This window comes from Octopus sinensis, linkage group LG2, assembly GCF_006345805.1.
Source record: "Octopus sinensis linkage group LG2, ASM634580v1, whole genome shotgun sequence".
NCBI lineage: Eukaryota > Metazoa > Mollusca > Cephalopoda > Octopoda > Octopodidae > Octopus > Octopus sinensis.
The window spans coordinates 162,455,419-162,477,590 of record NC_042998.1 but is presented as its reverse complement, the minus strand read 5'-3'; the positions used below and the strand labels follow the sequence as shown (position 1 = coordinate 162,477,590).

At 37.1% G+C, this 22,172-nt stretch overlaps 2 long non-coding RNA genes across 2 annotated transcripts in view; one reads left to right on the top strand and one right to left on the bottom strand.

Annotated features, from left to right (window-relative positions):
* The first annotated feature begins 1,269 nt into the window (after positions 1 to 1,269).
* LOC118762090 lies at positions 1,270 to 14,553 on the top strand. Its single transcript, XR_004997866.1, has 3 exons — positions 1,270 to 1,282; positions 9,202 to 9,210; positions 14,405 to 14,553. It is a non-coding gene; the product is annotated as an uncharacterized LOC118762090 (long non-coding RNA).
* The window catches only part of LOC118762089, a 9,849-nt gene continuing 835 nt past the window's right edge, over positions 13,159 to 22,172 (bottom strand). The window contains exon 3 of the long non-coding RNA XR_004997865.1: positions 13,159 to 13,196. This is a non-coding gene — a long non-coding RNA (uncharacterized LOC118762089). The remainder of the gene's footprint in view (positions 13,197 to 22,172) is intronic.

Genomic DNA, 22,172 nt, shown 5'->3' with positions numbered 1-22,172 from the left:
ATAAGCAGTAATTTCAGCTGACTTACTTTAACCCTTTAGCATTCAGATTACTCTGTCAGCTATGATGCGTATTTATTCACATCGCTTTGAATTTATTCTGCATCATTTAGTCTTGAGATTTTGATGATGTGATTGTTTATGTTCAAAATGACATACTAGGCTAAGTGTGAGATGTCAGATCTAACCAGTTTGACCATTAAACATGTAGTATATTTTAGCTGGATATGGCCAGTTTAAATTCTAAAGGGTTAAGTCAACAGCAAAGTTTAATGTTTACAATCAAATGCATTGTGGGATACTCATGAAGTTCTTTCAAGATGGCAGCCTCAACTGGGATTGCTATGAGCTGAGTTTTCAGTCAACCAAGCAATCTTTCCTCAAAGTATAGGCTAGTGAAGGCTTATTTTTGTTATGCTTTCTATTTGATTTTATTCAGATATGTTCATTCTTTCTAATTTATATGTTTCTTATCTTTGATATCAGAGTGTAGATGATCATGAAAAAGTTATGAACATCAGGAAAATAAGGAATACACATCATGAATTTTATATTTTTTGATTCTGAGTGTAGGATTTTTCAACTAATACATTAACCCTGAATGATGATGTAGGTTTCATAAAAATTATTTCTTAGTCTTGGCAGATTTTTTTTATCATCAACATTTTCTGCTGCAAGTTATATTTTTTCACTTTCACAACCAAAGCAAATTTACAGGATATGGTGCCTTGCAGGAATGTCAGGCTACATTTACAATTTTGAAGTCTTTGTGAGGAAAAGATGCATAAGGCCATCTGAAAATGTTCAGCTTGTAAATGAGTTTGGAGAGAGCAAGAATGTGGTTCAATGCCTTACAAAGGATCTTGAAAAGGATAAGCATAAGATTTTCTTTGATAATCTACTTGCAAACCATGAAGCTATGATTTAGATATCAAGGAATTTTTGCTGATGGCACACTCAGAAGTAATAGATCAAGAAGTTGCATTATACCTACAAAATCAGCAATGAGAAAGGAGGAACATGAATCCATCCATGAGATTGTTGAGAAAGACCATAATATTGTGATTTGCAGATGGTATGATGATCACCATGTCCTGACAATTTCAAAATTTGTCAGTAAGGATCCTGTATCTGAGGCCTATCACTATGACAGCAAGAATATATATGTTCCAAGTGCCAGGAGTATGTGTATATGATAAAAGGTGGAGAAACTTGTTGCTTGAAATTTCATGAAGTTGCATCATAATTATGCATTCCATTTTAGAAATCACATATTACATTTGCTGTTATAAAGAAAAGTTAATTGCACATTTTTTTTCTTATGTTCCTCATGTACACTGAAGTGTACAAAGATTAATCTCCTATTTTCAGGATTGCAAATGAAACCAGTGCTGCCTTTGTGTTAGTTTCAACCCAAGTAGCAACATAAACAATAATAATATTGTTTCGTAGATAACAGACCTTAAAGGGTTAAAGAGTTCAGTTTCGCCAGACAGTGTTGTGTGATTGAAAGTGATGCTATTTCAAGCTAATCAAACAACTATGTGATGATATTTAGCCTCTAGTCAAATAAACATATGACAAAAGGCTTTTCAGCTGTTGTCATTGCAGCTATTATTATTCAAACATAGTCTCTTTAGGAATATACTACTTATCCTTCCCTTAAAAATATAAACCAGTTGGCTGCAATTTGAGAGAAATTTAGTTCCACAAGTCAAATGACCTCAGAAAGAGTCCTTTCTCACTGGTCATTAAAATTGAGTTTCTTTTGTTTTGTCTTTTCTACTTATGTGCATACACCAAAGTTTGAAGGAGTAAATATAACTGAGTAGGCTGTTCTTTATTTATGCTCTTTATTTTATTGACCCAAGAAAAGATGAATGCAGTTAAACCAAATGTGATTTAAATACATTCAGAACAGAGGGCTGAAATATAATGCTGTAAGGTTTTTGGTTCAACATACAGCAGTTTTAACCAGCTCCTTCTTCTTGTTAAGGCATACATTAAAAGAAGACAAAGATAAAAATGAAATTACTCTGAAATGTTGTTGTAAGACAATAATTTCTTGGAGAAAACAAAGAAAAGGAAACGTTTCAGACAGACACATGTTTTGTACTTGTGAAACAAAGTCTATAAAATGTCTCTTTACAGGAGGGAGAAGAGTTCAACTAACTGCAAGGCATGATGAGAAGCTTGTCTAGTGAGAGAAGACAAATAGGGTTCATATAACATGGTTTATTTTCTTTCACATAACATTAAACAATACTACAAAGATATCATGAACTGCAACAATACCAACAACATTAACAACAGAACCAAGTAACAGACTTTGTTATTTTGATTTATATTGTTCATCATTTCTGCTTTGCTGTATGATTATATCCTAGTATCTATCTTTGCAATGCTATACGGAAGTAGTTTTTTCATGTTTTCTCTTAGCTGACATGATGACTAATAAAAGAATTTTATTTTGAATCAGGGTAGATATGCTCTTTTAAAGATATTCATGCCTTTCCCAAGAACATTAGTATTATAATGTGAAGTGAAACAGCTACACATAGGATGCAAAACCAGGTTACATTCCATGTTATGTCCCTCACACATTCAAACCATGGAGATTGTATGTAACCAAAATTTATAAAACAATAATATAATTCATCAACAAGAAATGGCAGCCAAATCTTGTTTTAAAAAGGTAAAAACTCATTGGATGATATAGTTTTAATTTATAGTCCTTAATCAATTCCAAATTGTGTTGCACCATACATCTATTTGTTTCTGCTTGTCAGGTTTGTCTCTGGACTGTAAAAGTTTTTTTTTTTCACTTTCTTTTGGCTCCTTTATATTTCCTGTAGCGAGCTAGTCTTTACGAAAAGAGGTTAATACTTTGAAATATAACTCTCCTAAGTCCAAGTAAAAGAATAGGGTTGAACTAGGGGCTAGCAGTGAGAGACAAACATGGCAAGTAAGAACAGCTTGATGCATGGTACAGCACCACCCAGGATGGATTAAGGAATACAAGTTAAGACTATATTATTCAATGAGTCCTTCCCTCTTAAAGCAGTAAGATGCAATTTGAAGAAGATTTGGCTACAATTTCTTGTTGATCAACCATATTATCATGTTATAAATTTTGGCTACATAGAAATATACTGATGCTTTTTATCATTACTTCCTGTGATGATAACAGGGCAGTGATCATGGCTTTTGTTTCAGACAGTGCCTCAGTTGCACATGACATAAAATATTGAGACTAAGATATCTAGTGGTAGTCAGCATTAGTATCAGGAAAAAATATTTAATTAAGATTGTACATTTGGTTATGTTTGTGTATCATGAGATGAGGAAAATGCTGTCTCAAACAAGAAATTTTGTTGGAGAGAGAGACATCGGTTCATTAAAGTTTAATGGCATTAATAGTATATATGTTTAATGAAGCTGTATGGTAGTACTGAGACTGTATGTACATGATGATTATGTATAACAGCAGATAGCATACTTACATCTGTATGTATGTATAGTATCATCACCATCATCATGTCCATGATATATATATTGTAAAAATTGTGTGTACAAATAGATGTATAACTGCTACTGTTAAATTTAGAGCTCTACATGAATGATCATAATCCAGCCTGTTTTCAAAGACGATGATAAAATACCTTTTGATATAGCATCTGTAATGTAATGCAATAAAGGGTTACCTGATGATACTTTGTGGTCGAGCATCTAAATGCACTAGAAACACCTATTGTAGGGTTCTAGACAACCATAATTATGAAATGCATGTAGGTACTGTAATATAAATTTGTGTTCATTCTTACTTCTCATATATATATATATATATATATATATATATATACCTTTTACTTGTGTCAGTCATTGGACTGCAGTCATGCTGGGGTACTGCCTTGAAAAGATTTCAGTTGAAAGAATTGACCCTACTTTAATTATTTAAACCTGGTACTTATTCTATCGGTCACTTTTGCTGAACTGTTAAGTTACGGGATTGTAAACAATCCAACACCAGTTATCAAGCGGTGGTGGGGAACAAATACATACACAGAGATACACACACAATCAGATATATATATATATATATATATATACGACAGGATTCTTTCAGTTTCCACCTACCAAATCCACTCAAAAGGCTTTGGTTGACCCAAGACTATAGTAGACACATGCCAAGGTGCTGCATAGTAGATCTGAACCCAGAACCATGTGACTGGGAAACAAGCTTATTACCACACAGCCACATCTGTGCCTATATATCTTTATTAATATTTTTTTGCTAGCCACTGCTGTAATTCTCAGCAACAGTAACAGCATGCCATATTGGATGTTATATCCTGGAAGCCACTCAACTACATTGATGTTACTGGCAATAATTTTCCAAGTAACACTGCTAAAACAGCCCTGTTTACCAAAAGCTAATGTTGGTAGCGGTGGGGGCCGAGATGCTGGAACAATATTGTGAGATTCATCTTGGCTGTGCCTATTTAAAAAAGTTCAAGTTACAATATATCTTCTGTAGACATAACCACAAGCAAATGGATTATGAAGGGAGAGAGAGAGAGAGAGAGAGAGGGGGTGATGGAGACAGAGAAAGAGACAGGATGTAAAAAATAAGGAAGGAAAGCGAGTATGTGGGGTTGATAGTGTGATGTCATAACTACCCAAGCATGGGAGGAAATGGGAAACTGGAGACTCCATACAGGTCAAATTTGCAAAGCTTTCAAAAAATAACATAATTGCTAAATATGCCATGCAAAATGTCTAATTTAGTCAAATACTAATGTAACACACCTTGAAATGTTATTTAACAAAGTTATTTATAGTTTACTACTACTACTACTACTACTACTACTACTACTGATGATGATGATGATTCTTTCTACAATAGTCATGAGGCTTGAAATTTAGGGAAGAAAGCTAGTTGAACACTGGGTTGGTTACATTGGCTGTAGTGCTCAACTGGTGCTTATTTTATGAAGCCCCCAAAAGAATTAAAGGCAAAGTCAACCTCAGCCATAATAATAATTATAATGATGATGATGATAATGATAATGGTAATAGGCACAAGGCCTGAAATTTTTGGCGAGGAGACTAGTTGATTACATTGACCCCAGTGTTTTTCCGGCCCCGAGAGGATGAAAAGCAAGGTCGACCTTGGCAGAATTTGAACTCAGAATATAGAGACATATGTAAGGAAAAATATAAGATATCTTCTATTGGAAATTCTACAAGCAGAGAATCGAAAATATCTTTTTTTATTTTCTGTCTGAAGAATTTCTAATAGGAGATATCTTACACATTTCTCCTATTTGCATGATTTTGAAACTCCTATTAGCAAATGAAACACAAGTAATGGTGAATCATTAACACCAAAATATTTTTCCAATCTCCTGTTTTGATGTATGTATGTATATATGTATGTATGTATGTATGTGTTAACAAGGTGATTCTTAGAGAAAAGAATATGGAAGAGTTCAGAGTTGCAAATGTTACAAAATCCTTTGCTCTTGCCATAAGGGAAAGAGATGGACAGGATGAACCAATCTAACTTAAAATCCTTATTGTTGTCTTTAAGATACCAAACCAATTTACTTAGCCCTGTACTATAACGTTTACTACTATCCCTAAATGAAGAATAATGATTGGAAATTCTCTTAGATAACTGGGAAGAGGATGCGCCAATGTAGAAATAGACATCAGTACTGCAAGAAATTTTACATTGATATATAGAATTCTTAATCTTAGAATCATTAGACATAAATTTAATTCTGTTGGGGTTGTCCTCAGAGACCAAAACTATGTTATTACTATTATTATTATTATTATTATATTATTATTATTATTATTATCATTATTATTATTTTGTAACATTTATCACTCTGAACTCTTCCATATTCTCTTCTCTAAGAATCACCTTGTTAACACACTTATAGAGCAATCTTACAAATGTAAGCACTGGCAGAAACATACCTTTAGTGATTTTTACCAGTCTTTATAGTTTGAACATTTAGTTCACCTTGCACTTTACTTCAATAGAGAAATCTACTTCCATGCCTTTGAACATTTTTCAACCAATATATCTCTCTTTATTTGTTCTCTACTTATTATTTCTTTACCCCTTCTCTTCGTAGGGTCTGCCTTTGACGTCGGATCTACTAACGTTTTTTTTTTTTAAATAATTAATAGCGTTCTGTTTATTATTTATGCAGTCATCAAAATTGTTATAATGTCTTCTTGTTGAGATAGGTTCTCTTTCTTTCCTGATGAGAAAATTACATTATTTTACACCATTTATTCCTTTGGAATAAAACCAATGTTGTCTTTGAAACATATGTCAAAAGTAAAAGAATTTGAATAACACCTGCATTCAACTCCATTTATTTACTTATATATATGTGTGTATATATATATATATATATGGTTCAAATTTACAGAAAACAAAAGATGAAGACAGGTGAAAGAACAACAAACAGGTGTATTAGTTTAATGTTCAGGAAGAAGGGAAGAGTCTTTTACATTTCGACAGACAGGATTAAGAGGAAAAGAAATGGAAAGAGAAGAAAATGTGTAGGACTTAATGGCTCCACATAGATAGAGAGACAGACAAACAGATATAGATAGATAGACAGACAGACAGGCAGATAGACAGACAGACAGACAGACAGGCAGACAGGCAGACAGACAGACAGATAGATAGATAGATAGATAGATAGATAGATAGATAGATAGATAGATAGATGCATGTATGTGTCCCCTCCCACATTACTTGACAACCAGTGTTGGTGTGTTTACATCTCCAAAACTTAGTGGTTCAACAAAGAGACTAAAAGAATAAGTATTAGGCTTTAAAAATTAGCAAGTACTGCAGTCAATTCATGCAACTAAAAGTTCAAGGTGGTGCCCCAGCATGGCCACAGTCAAATGACTGAAACAATTAAAAGATCAGAGATAAAAAAAAAGATAGCGATTCCATCCTTTCTTCAGTAACTTATTGAAGGAATCTCACATAGGCACAGGCATGGCTGTGTGGTAAGAAGCTTGCTTCCCAAGCACCTGGTTCTGGGTTCAGTTCAACTGCACAGTGCCTTGGGCAAGTGTCTTCTACTATAGTCCTGGGGCAACCAAAAACTTGTGAGTGGATTTGGTAGATGGAAACTGAAAGAAGCCCATTGTATATATATATGTTTGTGTATCTGTGTTTGTTGCCCCACCATTGCTTGACAACTGATGCCATTGTGTTCACATACCCCTAACTAATCAGATCAGCTTAAGACTCCAATAGAATTAGTACTAGGCTCACAAAGAATAAGTCCTGGGGTCGATTTACTCAACTAAAAGCAGTACTCCAGCTTGGCCACAGTCAAATGACTGAAAAAAGTAAAGGAATTGCTCTGTTATCTTCTTGTAACAGTGCTTCTATGTTTTATGGTAGTGAACTGCTCCCTTCCAAAGTACCTTTTAACAGCTTTGCCAAAGAAATTTAAATGTCTTAATCTAGGACACACCTTATATCAGGGATGAACTCATAAGTTTAAGTTTAAATAGACGAGTAACTTAATAATAACTGGCCATCTGTAACTCTGAAAATAAATGTCATGGAATCTAGTTTGTTAGTACCTGGCTGTCTTTGTCAATCTCTTTTGAGGTTTTATTTTCTTAAAATTTGTTACAAACGAAAAATCTGTTTAACCTGACATTTTGTATGTTTGCCCAAACATGTATACCACCACCACCACCACCACCGTCACCACCACACATGTGTGTGTTTGAATGTGTGAGTGTGTGTGAACATGTGCTTGTATGTATGCATGTATGTGTGGTATGAGTGAACATGCATCCTTATATAAATTACAATGAACGTTTATGCCAGAGTTATGAGATTTCTCGGCAGATAACTTTGTAGACACCATCATTCGATATTATTTTCATGTTTATTTATTTATGTTTTTTTTTTGTTTTTTGACAATATTTGTTCATTTTTAAGTGTATAAATAACATTAAAAACTAAATTACATCCATGACATTCGGTAATAAAAGAGAAACAACAGAGTAACACAATAAATAACATAACAAAAAAAGAAAGAAACAGACAGAAAAAAATAACACAAATAAACCAATAACAACAACAACAACAACAACAACAACAACAAAATGTCACCTTTTACTGCAGCAATCAAAAGTCAAAATACTTATAAACTACAGCAGCTTATCCCCCCACCCTCTCTCTCTCTCTTTCTCTCTCTCTCATACACGCACACACACACACACACACACACACAATGTCAACTTGTGCTTCTGTCTCTGAGTGATGGTAACTAAGTTTGGCAACATGTGACATTTCTCCCCAATTTGTGTGCTATGCTGTTCAGTTCAAAGCAACAATGAAAAGCTGGCTGTCTCCTCTGTTTTCTTTCACTAGCAGCTCTTGTGCCATTCTATCTTTTGGCATTCTCTTAACTGTGTTTGTTCTAGAATCGTTGTCTACAGGACATTCTTGTAGTAACATACACAGACATACACATGTTCCTGACATAAAGCATGGACATATATGCATACATACATGTACATATGTATGTATATGCGTGTTTGTGTGTGTATGTGTGTATGTGTGTGTGTGTGTGTGTGTGTGTGTGTGTGTGTGTATAGGTGCATTTTAGAATTTAGCTTCACAATATTTATTTCTGTCTTTTTTTTGCCATCTATTTTCATTCTTCTTCTTCTTCTTCTTCTTCTTCTTCTTCCAGCATACCTCTGACTGATATCCTGCTCACCACCACCACCACCACCACCACCGTCGTCACCACCACCACCACCACCGTCACCACCACCACAGCCGCCGCCGCATCCTTCCCCCACCCCCACCACCTACTGCAACCGAAACTAACCACCAACAATCATTATGACTACTAACCACCAACACCACCACCATCAAAAACACCATCCCCAATTACCATCACTAGCACCGACACTACCACCACCACCACCACTACTACCACCACCACCACCACTACCACCACTACTACCATCAGCAGTATTCACACCACCTAAACCAGTGCAGCACCAATATACAGACAGATATCTTGGAACTTTAGGCAAGGAAGCCGATCTTCCGAGAAATTTGTAACATCGGGTGTGTATTAGTAACCGGGTTTCTGTAATCTTGGATAGACTGAGGGCTAGAGGTAGGGGTGTAGGGTAGGGTGGCTGTACTACGGAGACGGGGGAGTGAGGGAGGGGGAAGGGATGGATGGATGGATGGATGGAGGAAAGATGCAGAAAGGAAGTCTGCATCGTTGGTATGTTGGTAAGGAATTGACAAGGGTAGCTAGAGGTTGGTAGAAGAGGGTAGATGTGGAAGTGGTAAAGGTAGGATAGCTGAGAGAGCAAGAGAGAAAGAGAGAGAGAGAGAGAGAGAGATTTACAGCACTAACTTGCATGCCGAAGTGTGTGCATATGTGTGTGTGTGTGTGTATAGGTGTGTGTATGTGTGTCTGTACAGGTATGTGACTGTGGTAATGACAGGGGTGGATAGAGGGTAGATATGGATATGGCATTGGAGTTAGTGGTGGTGGTGGCAGGTAAGGCAGTTGTCGGATAGCTTAGAGAAACTCACAGAACTGCTATTTACCTAGGTAAATATATATATATATGTGTGCATATATACATGTGTGTGCTTGTGTGTGCATATATATATGTTATATGCTTATGCGTGTGAACAATATATGTGTGTATGCATGTATATATATATGTATATAAATATATATATATATATACATATATATATATATATATTATATATATTATATATATATATTATATATGCATGTATATATATGTATAGTATACATATGTGTGTGTATATATATATGCATGTGTATATATATATATATATATATATATATATATATATATATAATATACATATACACATACATATATATATATATTATATATATGTATATATATATATATATATAATATATATATATATATATGTGTATAATATATATATATAATATATATATATATATATATATATATATATATATATATATATATATTATATATTATGTATGTATGTATGTATGTATGTATGTAGCTATGTATCTATGTGTATATGTATGTATGTATGTATGTATGTATATTCTGAGAGTGTAGGTAATGAAGTGACAGGGATATATAAAAGATAGATACAGTAAGTGTGGGTGTGGTAGTAGTTGGATACCTAAGAAAATTTTCAGAGTTGTTTGTATATCTAAGAGAATATATGTATGTGTCTATGTGTGTGTGTGTGTGTGTGCAGGTATGTAAATTAGGAAAGGAAATGAGTAGAGAGAGGCTAGATATAAGTGTAGTGGTATGTATGGTGGCAGAAGTGGTGATGGTTGTAATAACTCCACAGAAAGTGACAGCAATGTTATAGAGCATGTATTATTTGTTGGGTGGGAATGCATGTGTCTATATAGGGGGCAGGACTAATGGGGGTAGACAAAGGATAAATGTGGTGGTGGTGGTGGTGGTGGTGGTTTTGGCAGTGGTGCTAGGAATATAGCTGTGGTCAGAATGTTGAGAGACCTTCACAGAGCACACACACACACACACATATGCATATATATATTTATATACATAGGCGCAGGAGTGGCTGTGTTGTAAGTAGCTTGCTTACCAACCACATGGTTCCGGGTTCATTCCCACTGCATGGCACCTTTGGCAAGTATTTTCTACTATAGTCTCAGGCCGACCAAAGTCATGTGAGTGGATTTGGTAGACAGAAACTGAAAGAAGCCTGTCGTATATATATGTATATATGTGTATATATGTATGTGTGTGTATATGTTTGTGTGTCTGTGTTTGTCCCCAACATTGCTTGACAACCGATGGTGTTTTATTTATGTCGTCGTAATTTAGTAGTTCAGCAAAAGAGACCGATAGAATAAGTACAAGGCTTCCTAAGAATAAGTCCTGGGGTTGATTTGCTTGACTAAAGGTGGTGCTCCAGCAAGGTCGCAGTCAAATGACTGAAACAAGTAAAAGAGTAAAAGAGTATATATGCACCATGTCTTGGCAGAGGTGTAGCTGTAAGGTAAGAAACTTGCTTTCCAACCACATGGTTCTGGGTTCAGTACCACTGCATGGCACCTTGGGCAAGTGTCTTCTACTGTAGCCTTGGGCCAACCAAAGTCTTGTGAGTGGATTTGGTACATGGAAACTGAAAGAAACCAGTCGTATGTGTGCGTGTGCATCTGTGTGTGTGTGTGCGTGTGTGTGTTTAAGTATAAAGGGTAAAGGAAATGAGATAATGATGATGATGATGATGATGTTGATGGCAGTTGTACTGGCAATAGTTATAGAGGTGTTGGGGATGAGTATATATCTTTTAGTATTTACAAATATGCAATGTGTAGTATATCTATCTGAATGCATGGTTATCTTAGGGTACGTCTTTATAGACTTGTATTTGTAAGCATTTGTGTACAAGCATCGGTATGAGTGTGTGTGTGTGTGTGTGTGAATATGTATGTGATAGTATGTGGTGAGGAAAACAAGATGGATGGGAATGAAGGTGCTTTGCGATAGTATTGCAATTGATATAAATTTTGTGTTGCCTGTGTTTGTATGCATAATATTCGTGTGTGTGTGTGTGTGTGTGTGTTTGGTGATGGCATGTGGTTTATTGGTTAGAGTAATCTGTGCATGATCATAAAGTCATGGGTTTGAATTCTGGCTGTGCACTGAGTCCTTGAGTAACACATTTTATTTCACGTTGCTCCAGTCCACTCAGCTGGCGAAAATGAGTCATACCTGTACTTCATAAGGGCCAGCTTCGTCACACTCTGCCTCACAGAAAATCTTCCTGAGAATTACGTTAAGGAGACACGTGTCTGTGGAGTACTCAGCCACTTGCACAATAATTTCATGAGGAGGATGTTCTGTTGATCAGATCAACTGGAAACCTTGTTGTCATAAGCGACGAAGTGCCAATGTGTGAGTGAGTGTGAGACAGGCAATTCATGAGAGTGGAATAAATGAGATGACAAAGCAAGCACTATATGCATATGAGGTGTGTCCTTTATGTTTTACTTGTTTCATTCATTGGACTGTGGCCATGCTGGGGCATTGCCTTACTCTTTTACTCTTTTACTTGTTTCAGTCAGTTGACTGCGGCCATGCTGAAGCACCACCTTTAGTCAAAGAAATCGACCCCAGGACTTATTTTTTGTAAGTCTAGTACTTATTCTATCGGTCTTTTTTGCCGAACTGCTAAGTTACGGGGACATAACCACACCAGCATCGGTCGTCACGCAATGTTGGGGGAACGAACACAGACACACAAACATACACACACACACACACACACACACACACACACAAACACACACACACACACACATCTACATATATATGACAGGCTTCTTTTAGTTTCCGTCTACCAAATCCACTCACATGGCTTTGGTCGGCCTGAGGCTATAGTAGAAAACACTTGCCCAAAGTGCCATGCAGTGGGACTGAACCTGGAACCATGTCGCTGGTAAGCAAGGTACTTACCACACAGCCACTCCTGCGCCTATATAAACATAGCGACAGGCGAAATACTGTTAAGCAATTCGTCCAGTGTGCTAACGATTCTGCCAGCTTGCCACCTCGAACAATTTAGTTGAATAAATCAACCCCAGTACTTAGATTTTATTTTTTTAATCTGATACTTATTCAGAACTGCTAAGTTAAAGGTGTGTAAACAAACCAACACTGGTTGTCAAGCAGTGGGCAATAGGGAACAAACACAAACACCCAGACACACACAAAAACCTATACGTAAGTGTTTGTGTGTGTGTGTGGTGTGTGTGTGTGGGTCATCACCACCATCATCATCATCATCATCATCATCGTCATTGTCATCAACATCATTTAATATCTATTGTCCAAGCTGGCATGGGTTGGAGGGTATATTATTTTATATATATCTGTATATATACAATATATAAATTATATATATATATATATATATATATATATATATTATGTTATATAGATATAGATATATATGTGTGTGAGTATATATGTATATATTTATTTATATGTGGATATACGTGTGTGTGTGTATGTGCGTGTGTGTGTGTGTGTGTGTGTGTGTGTGCGTGTGTTTGTGTGTCTGTGTTTGTCTCCCCACCATCGCTTGACAACTGATGCTGGTGTGCTTATGTCCCCGCCATTAGCAGTTCGGCAAAAGAGACCGATAAAATAAGTACTAGGCTTACAAAAAATAAGTCCTGGGGGTTGATTTGATCAACTAAGGGCGGTGCTCTAGCATGACCACAGTCAAAATGACTGAAACAAGTAAAAGAATAAAAGAATGTGTGTGTATATATATATATATATATAATTTTAATCCAAACGGGAAAACAGAAAAACAACAACACGTGGAACAATTACAGTATTATTATTAATAGGCGCTCAGGAAAGATATATATATATATATATATATATATATAGTGAGAGAGACACACACACACAGACATAGATGGTATAGATATGCATGCATTTATATATATGTATGAGTGTGTGGAAGTGCATGGCTTAGTGTGTTGGACTCATGATCATGAGTGTGGTTTTAATTCCTGGACCAGGTGATGTGTTGTATTTTGGTAAATGTGTGTAATATTCTAAACTTAGAACCATTTGTTAGAGAAACAAACTTCTTAGCACATCATTTTTGTTTCGGAAATGACATTGTAGGCTAAGTGTGAAAGGCCAGAGCTTGCTGATAAAACAGATTGAACATTTGGACTGGATATGGCTGGTTTAGATACTCAAGTGTTTAAAAACTCAAGTGCCTTTTTCTTTTTCAGTTTTTGTATATGTAGGTACGTAGAGACACAATGGCCCAGTGGTTAGCGCAGCGGACTTGCGGTCGGAGGATCGTGGTTTTGACTCCCAGACCAGGCATTGTGTATGTTTATTGAGTGAAAACACCTAAAGCTCCACGAAGCTCAGGCAGGGGGTGGTGGCGACCCCTGTTGTACCCTTTCACCCCAACTTTCTCTCACTCTTTCTTCCTGTTTCTTGAGTAATGTTGCAATAGACTGGCATCCCGTGCAGCTGGGAGGAATACATACGCCACAGGAACCGGAAATCCAGGCCCATGAGCCTGGCTAGGCTTGGAAAGGGTGCATAAATAAATAAAATATATGTAGGAACACATTATCTAATGTATCCCTTTGAATATAAAAATTTATTAAGGTGTGATTTGAGGGAAATTTGGTTGCTATTCATAGCACTTGTATGACTAGACATAGACAGAGTGTCACTCATTAACTCCTGCTAGAGAATCAATGTGTATTGTGTGTATATATGTTGTTGCTGTTGTGAAGGTGCATGGCTTAATGTTTAGGTTATTTGGCTCACAACTGCAAGGCTGTGAGTTTGATTCCTAGTGGCATGTTGTATCCTTGAGCAAGACACTTTATTTCACATTGCTCCAGTCCACTCAGCTGACAAAAATGAGGTGTACCTGTAATTCAAAGGGTCGGCCTTGTCACAGTCTGTGTCATGATGAATCTCTCTGAGAACTATATCAAGGTTACGCTCGTCTGTGGAGTGCCCAGCCACTTTCACATTAATTTCATGAGCAAGCTGTTCCTTTGATCATATCAACTGGAACCCTCATGATTATTATCGATGGAGAGCCATTTATATGGGTTAATGGGAACATGGTGTAAAGTGATGAAACATGGAGTATGACGTTTTGGGAGTATGGAGTAAGAGGAACATGGATGGAGTACAATGATGGCATATGAAGTGATTTGAGTATGAAATAAGGGGAGCATGGAGTAAAGTGATGGAGTATGGAGTAATGTGGAACATGAAGGAATAAAGGAGTAATGAAGGATGGGTGAAAGAGAGTGATGAAGCAATGGAGTGATAAGGTTGGAATATGAAATGTGGAGTGATGGCAGACAGACAGAAAAGAATATTGTGGAGTGATGGAAGATGGATTGCAGGGAGTGGGGTAAGAACAATGGAGAGGAGGGAACAAGAAGTAATAGGGTGAAGGAGGAAATGGGGATTTAACCTTTGGCATTCAGATTACTCTGTCAAATGTAATGCTTATTTGTTCACATTGTTTTGAATTAATCATTCATTACCCCATGACTTTGAGATTTCGATGATTTCATCATCATCATCATCCTCAACAACAATAACAATAACATTTAACATCTGACAAGGGCTGGATGGATTGACAGGAAGTGGCAAAGCTAGAGGGCACACCAGGCTGGTTTCATAGTCTGTATTGGCTTGGTTTCTATATAGCTGGGTAGCCTTTCTAATGCAAACCACTCTACAGAGTGTACGGGGTGCTTTTCACGTGGCACCATCAGCAACTTTTAGAATGACATTGTAGGGTATGTGTGAGAGGTCAGATTGGGTCAAGTTGAACATAGATGAGTAGAATATTTGGGCTGGATATGGCTGGTTTAAATGCTAAAGGGTTAAAGAAAGTGGAAACAGAAAATAATTGCACATTGTTCATGTTGTTCAACCCTAGGACAGCTCTGATCCAGCACAATTAGGATCAAAAGAATATGATCATACCATCCAATCATTTTTTGTTTTGCTTTTGCATGGTACAAAGTTTGCTTCCTATCCACATAGTTCTTTCTAGGTTCAGTCCCACTGCGTGGCACCTTGGGCAAGTGTCTTCTACCATAGCCTTTGGCTCACCAAAACCATGTGAGCGGATTTAGTTGATGGAAACTGAAAGAAGCCCATCATATGTGTGTGTCTATGTGTGTGTGTGTATCTGTGTGTGTGTGTGTGTGTGTGTGTTTGTGTTTGTATTTGTCCCCTACCAATTCTTGACAACCAGTGCTGGTGTGTTTATATCCCTGTAACTTAGCAGTTTGGCAAAAGAGACCGATAGTGTAAGTATCAGGCTTAAAACATGTAAGTACTGGGGTTGGTTCATTCAACTGAAGTTCTTCTTCAAGGTGGTGCCCCAGCATGGCCAGAGTCTAATGACAAAAACAAATAAAAGATTAAAGATAAAAGATATAACGTATTTAAGTCTGCATAAACTATTGTACCCTTTATTTTTGTTATAAACTCTTCTGTTGTTATACTGCAGTTGAAATAACTTCTCGTTTCAATTAATTTTGTTAATTAGGAAAAATTAAGAAAAATATCTTTGCCATTATTCAGATGGTGTTTGGAAGATAAATTAACATGAAATTTTAAGGGAAAGTTTTAGATCACTTTAACCCTTTTGTTACCATATTTCTGTAAAAATACACTGCATTTGTTTAAATTAATTTTGTAAATAATGGTTAATTTAGCAAAATAGCTGTCATTATTAAGCTGGGCTTCTTTCAGTTTCTGCTTACCAAATCCACTCACATGGCTCTGGTTGACCTGAAGCTATAATAGAAGACACTTGTCCAAGGTGCCATGCAGTGGGACTGAAACTGGAACCATGTGGTTGAGAAGCAAACTTTGTGCCATACAACCAGGTGAAATTCTTAGTGGTGTTTCATCCATCTTTATGATCTGGGTTCAATACCACTGGAGTTGGCTTTGTTGTTCATCCTTTTGAGGTCAATAAAATAAGCACCAGATGTGCACTGGGGTCGATTTAATTGACTTAGCCCTTCCCCTGAAATTGCTGGCCTTGTGGGAAAATTTGAAACCATTATTAAGCTGTTGACTGTAATATAAAATAAATTAGCTTGAAATTTTGATGGAAGATTTTAATTTAGCAATTTAGAAATTAAAGGACATTAGAGGATTTGTATCTTAAAATCAGAGGTGTCTCAGGTGTATTGGTATTAAAAGGAATAACAGGGCAGAGTGTGATTTGATAGAGATTTGACTGCTTTTTCACACAGGTCAAGAAACCTTAAAGAGGTTTCTTCATTGGCGGCTGGCTTCTGTTGCTGTTCCTGCTATGACTGTATGGAAGGAGGAGTGGTAGAACTTACCCCTTCATCATGAGAGATTAGATAAAGGGGCTATTTCCCTCTTTCCTACCTTCACCACATTGTCACCCCACCATACTCCCTTAGAGACATGGGTTGCTTGCAAGGGAGATTGTGGCAGGCAGGTAGGTAAGTAGGTAGGTGAGGGAGAGGTTGTCCCTTTGTGAGTCTCCATCTGTTTGAAAGATAGACACACACATTCACATATACACACGGCACACACTTACATGAAGCCACTCTCATGCACACATACATACAATACACTTACTCATACTTATATACATAGACATATTTACACACACATGTATCTAACACATACACATATTCAACAAAACACATACATTTACATACACACATTTATATACAGATCCATACACTCATTTACACATACATGTACACACAGAATACAATATACATACATAGACAAAGATACAAATCAGATACATAGATATATATACACACACACTCACACACGTATACACAAACACACATACAACATGCATACACATGCTTAAACACATACACTCACGTATACATACACACGCACATACACATGTGCACACTGATTACATTCGTTCTGACATCACACATATGGCACATGGCACACTCCCTTATTAGTGATGATGGTGGTCTCCTTACTATACCCCACCCTTCCCCCAACTGCGACTCACGTCCTACACCACCACCACCACCACCACCACCACCGTCGCCGCCACTATGAACAACAGCCACACTATCATTACGACACCTACATCTCTCCACTTGGAATCTTTCAAGCCCAGGGGAGAAAGAAAGGGATTTGAAGTTATGGTGGTAGTAAATGCAGGGTATGCAGACAGACAGGCAGCAGGCAAGCAGACAGAGACAGGATGGGAGAGAGCGGGAGGAGGGTGGTGGTTAGAGGTGGGCAGTGGGGGTGTTAGTTGTCTTTATGTTTATTTCTATTTTCTGGTTGTTTTCTTTCGTTCTTTCTTTCGTTCTTTTATTTATTCTTTTTGTTGTATTATACTTCCATTTCCCTATATTTTTCTCTCTTTGTTTATTTATTCATATAGAAGGTGGTGATGGTGGCGGTGGCGGTGGAGGAGGAGGTGGAGGAGGAGGACGACGACAACGAATAGGAGGAGGAGATGAATGATGGAAGAAGAAAAAGAAGATATTGATGATGGTAGATGTTGAAGAAGAAAAGGAAGAGGAGGAGGAGGATGAGAAGAAAAAGAAGAAGAAGAAGAAGAAGAAGAAGAAAAAGAAGAAGAGGAGGAAGAAGAAGAAGAAGAAGAAGAAGAAGAAGAAGAAGAAGAGGAGGAGGAGGAAGAAGAAGAAGAAGAAGAAGAGGAGGAAGAAGAAGAAGAAGAAGAAGAAGAAGAAGAAGAGAAGAGAGGAGGAAGAAGAAGAAGAAGAAGAAGAAGAAGAGGAGGAGGAAGAAGAAGAAGAAGAAGAGAAGAAGAGGAGGAGGAAGAAGAAGAAGAAGAAGAAGAAGAAGAAGAAGAAGAAGAGAAGAAGAAGAAGAAGAAGAAGAAGAAGAAGAAGTGAAAGATGAAGGAGGAAGGAAGGAAGGAATCATGGTGGGGTGGAGTGAAGCAAATGTAGCATTCTGATACATCACCCACCCAACCTACCCACATCTGCACTCATCATCACAATTATTACTATAATCATTTTGTTTAGATTTTTTTTTCATTTTTCATTGTTTGACATGTTATATATACACTCTTACACACACACAGTCATTTAATATATACATACATTAATTGTTAATATAGGCAGGATAGTGTACAAATGTTTCTAACACCACTTGGAGGAGGGCGGGGGGGGGCATGAGGTTTCCCCTCCCCCCTTCCCAGCCCCTCCACTTCTGCCGGACACACCTCATCTCCATTGACCACACTTCTCCACCTCCATCCTCTGTGTAATTGTTATCTCTTACTGCATATCAAGGAAGTGCTTGCTTAGGTTTTAAGCAGGGTGGGGGTGGGGTGGGTGGGGTGGGCACAGGGATGGGGCTGTTTGTTGTTGTTGTTGTTGTTTTACATGTGCACTGAGTGTATGCTTGTGTATTCATATACATATATGACTGTGTATGTATGTGCTTGTGTGTTTGTATGTGTCTCTACACCTGTGTGTGTATGTGTGTTCCTGTGTTAAGAGGGAATTTAAAGCCTGTTTCCTGTAACTAACTCTGTTACTTTCATCACCGCCACCGCCACCACCGCTGCCATACCATTTCCAACTTCTACCATCTCTAAAAAAAAGAGAGAGAGAAAGAAACAGAAGGTGAAACAGAGAAGGACTGGGACGCCTTTCTTTTACTGAGATCAATTAGTCCAGCTGGGCAGAGGCAGGCAGGCTGGTTGGCTGGCACACTTCTCTTACCAAAAGCAAAAAAATCTGTTTTCACTCTTAAGTCAGTTGTCCCCTAATCAACCACAAAAACAACAAAATAACAAGATCAGCAGTAGCAACAAATGACCTTTGATTTACTAGAAGTTAAGAAGGCACAAAACAGCTTTTTCAGAAGATAATATGAATAGGTTGCAAGTATTTATTTCATATCCTACAGAATCAGAAAGAAACCAGCTTGAAAATCAGCTTAATAAGGGGAAGGTGGAAAAGGAGAATATGGAGACAGAGATGTGATGGGGAGAGAGTAAAGAAGGTGAGGGAGAAAGATATAGACCAGATAGAGGGAAAGATAGAGATTGGATAGAGAGAAAGCACTGCAGCTTTGCTAACTGTTTATTATATATTACACATACACTAATACATGCACAAACAAACACTCAAAATTGCACACATTAATATGAAATACATAGACAAAATTAAATATAATGAAATTAAAAATATACCTGATAAAATTACAAACATGTGTCTTTGATCATATATTTTTGTCTTTATGTTTGTGCATGTACCAGCTTAATATGCATACATGCAGACAAGCATACATACATACATACATACATACATACATACATACATACATACATACATACTACATACATACATACTACATACATACATATAAGAAACAACCGTGTGCTCAAATGCAAGATACACTATCAGTGAGTTTAGGACTCAGAAATTGGCTCCATATCAAATTACATCCCAAGCACTCTGAATTCAATCACCACAAATGCCAAGAAAATGATCCACCAGTCCACTGAAACTCATATATTAAGGCTTAAAAATATCAATAATATTTTTTACAGTTCTTATAATATACATTTATATATATATAGTTAATCCAAACATGAAGAAAGAGAAAACACAATAACACGAGGATGTGGAACAAGTATAGTGTTATTGGACGCTCAGGAAAGGAAAAAAAGAAGGAGGATTTAATGTTTCGAGCGGAGCTCTTTGTTAGAAACATAGAATGAGGAAAGGTTCAAGGAAGGGAAGACGGAGAAAGAAAACTGCATACACACGCACACACACACGCACACACCACACACACACACACACACACATACACATACACATACATATATATATATATGCATATACATACATACATACATACACATATATATGGCTGTGTGGTTAGGGAGCTTGCTTCCTAGCTATATGGTTTCGGGTTCAGTCCCACCGCGTGGCACTTTGGGTAGGTGTCTTTCACTATAGCCCCGAGCTGACCGGAGCTTTGTGATTGAATTCGGTAGGTGGAAGTTACTGCCGTGTGTGTATATGTGCGTGTAGGTGCTTGTGCCTCTCCGAAAGAGAGAGAGGGATATATATATATATATACTATCCGAAATGTATAGTATTATATATTCATCACACAGTGACTACTCTCAGTCACCATATTCCCTTCTATATCAGCTAACTCTGATGAATGTAATGTCATACAGCTGGACTGTTACCTAACACTCCATTGTGTTCCTTGCCTGAAACTGATTGGTATGATCAGTCATGCTGGATATATATATAATGCTATACATTTTGGATAGTATACCTACTCTCTTAAAGGATATACGAGTGCATCTTTTCCCTGACTTATAGCCTCTTAGACAACCCATGTGCATTATATATATATAATATCAGGGTAATAAAGATTTTACAAATTTTTACTACCTGTGGCCTAGCGCGTAGAAAAATTAGTCAGTAGACTATATATTATTGATATAAATACAGTGTACATTTGAACACTGTGGGGCACCTTGGGCAAGTGTCTTCTGCTATAGCCTCGGGCCGACCAATGCCTTGTGAGTGGATTTGGTAGACGGAAACTGAAAGAAGCCTGTCGTATATATGTATATAGATATGTATTTGTGTGTATGTTTGGGTCTGTGTTTGTTCCCCTAGCATTGCTTGACAACCGATGCTGGTGTGTTTACGTCCCCGTCACTTAGCGGTCCGGCAAAAGAGACCGATAGAATAAGTACTGAGCTTACAAAGAATAAGTCCTGGGGTCGATTTGCTCGACTAAAGGCAGTGCTCCAGCATGGCCGCAGTCAAATGACTGAAACAAGTAAAAGAGTAAAAGAGTATATGCTGTTCATATCTGCACTCGGTCTGCTTAGGAGGTTGTTGTGTCCTAGCATATGTGCTGCCTCTTTTAGTTTCCATATTTTCCAATTTTTCTCTGTCTATTATTTTAACTTCATCCATGCAGTCTCTATCTATTCAGTTTTTCTTACAGGGATTTGGTCAAATTTAGGTGATAATAAGAGAGGCATGACAAAAATTCTCTGCAGTCATCTCAAACCCAGAACCTCATTGTCATGAAAGAAAGAAAATGTCTTATTGCCATCTGCTTGTCCCTCAAATCCAAGGATTGATTTCATTCTTGGACGGATATTTGGATCATTAATGCCAGTGGTGAATGTGGCTATGAGACCTATCCTTGCATATAACATGTGATTGCATTGACCACTTGTAAATGTTGAACTTGGTCATGGTTGCTGCTGCCTGGCCTTCCATTGTTGTTTTTTCTCCTCTTTCTTTTTTAATGTTTTCTTTTTCAAATGATATTATGCTATTGTTTATGATTTGTTGATAGTTGGGACAGTTGGTTATGATCATCTCAAAAGCCAAGTGGTTGAAGCTGGTCTGCTTCAGAATTGACTTTACTGGTGTTTGTAGTGTTGAAGACGGGTTTCTCTTTGTCTTTTTTTAGTTGCTAGTTTGCTGAAGAAGATTTCAAGATTTGATGATGAAGTCATTCATTGTTCATCCTGTTGACATGGC